This window comes from Bombus pascuorum, unplaced genomic scaffold (genome assembly GCF_905332965.1).
Source record: "Bombus pascuorum unplaced genomic scaffold, iyBomPasc1.1, whole genome shotgun sequence".
In the NCBI taxonomy this organism is placed as follows: Eukaryota; Metazoa; Arthropoda; class Insecta; order Hymenoptera; family Apidae; genus Bombus; species Bombus pascuorum.
Genome location: NW_026869739.1, coordinates 496,111 through 497,472, shown reverse-complemented (window position 1 = coordinate 497,472; position 1,362 = coordinate 496,111). Strand labels below are relative to the sequence as shown.

The window sequence follows — 1,362 nt, the reverse complement described above, 5'->3', positions numbered from 1 at the left end:
GTGTTTTCCAGACGCGAACCAGAAACCTTAGAAAACGCTTTCGTGAAAAAGCCCTTGTTTGAGATGAAAGACTTTCGCCAGAGTTTTCTGAGATTTATAGTCAGTCTGCGAGTGTCTTCAAGAGTACGCAATAAAGATGTGCGGGCATCTGGCTGCCATCCGTCCGCGATGTGAGGTCCGGCTCCGGTAGATAGTCGGCCGACGTAACATCCAGTGTCCAGAGCAAATGCTGATCAAAGAGCAGGAAGAGCAGGACGTACTGGTCCTGGTACCTGCTACAGATTATACAGGCGAAGACAATATTTAGACGAACTACTATTGACCGGAGTTCCAGAAATACAGCGAACCAATCTTGCAAATACTATATTGTTGCTGAAGTCTTTAGGTGTTCAAGATATATTGGGTTTTCATTTTATGGATCCTCCCACCACAAGAGAATATATTAAATTCTCTCTATCAGTTGTGGATGTTAGGTGCATTGGATCATACAGGACGTTTAACGCCTTTGGGACGACAAATGGCAGAATTGCCCTTAGACCCGCCACAATGTCAGATGCTTATTGTTGCTTCTCAACTCGGTTGCACTGCAGATATACTAATCATAGTTTCTATGCTGTCAGTGCCTTCGATATTCTACCGACCCAAAGGTCGCGAAGAAGATTCTGATTCAGCGCGAGAGAAGTTTCAAATACCAGAGTCTGTACAATCGGTGGAAGGCGAATGGTTATTCCAGTTCTTGGTGTAACGCTCATTTTATTCACGCGAAAGCTATGCGGAAAGTAAGAGAAGTTCGACAACAGCTGGAAGAAATTCTCAAACAACAAAAGATGGAAGTTGTAAGCTGTGGCACGCTGAACGCTGGGACATTGTACGGAAATGTATTTGTTCGGCATACTTTCACCAAGCAGCTCGTTTGAAAGGTATTGGCGAATACGTGAATTGTCGTACTGGAATGCCATGCCATCTTCATCCGACGTCAGCTTTGTTCCGTATGGGGTTCACGCCAGACTACGTGGTTTATACTACGGATACTGCTGCATTTGTTTTCTCATTTTTGATGCCGCGGAAGTAAAATCGGACTCCGGTCGCCGGGATTTGAACCCGGGTCCCGAACGTTCGTAACCTAAGGCGCTAACCACTGCGCTGCCGTCGTCCGACGCTAGTTGGCGTTGAGTGGTGGTATTTGCTGTCGAGCGCTACCACAGAGTAAAAACTCATTCTGGCTTCGCATTTAGACGTTAGCCTTCAATTCTCGTCTACTTTCCAGCGTCCCTTGCCCTGGGAACGGCGCGCATAGAAGGTCATTGTTATTGTTTGTTGTTTGTTTGTACTGTTGTTTCCCCGGTTCTATCTTGTTTATTG

The 1,362-nt window shown here is 46.0% G+C and overlaps 1 pseudogene; it reads left to right on the top strand.

Annotated features, from left to right (window-relative positions):
* Positions 1 to 207: 207 nt before the first annotated feature.
* Positions 208 to 1,072, top strand: LOC132915731 (pre-mRNA-splicing factor ATP-dependent RNA helicase PRP16-like; annotated as a pseudogene).
* The last annotated feature ends 290 nt before the right edge of the window (positions 1,073 to 1,362 follow it).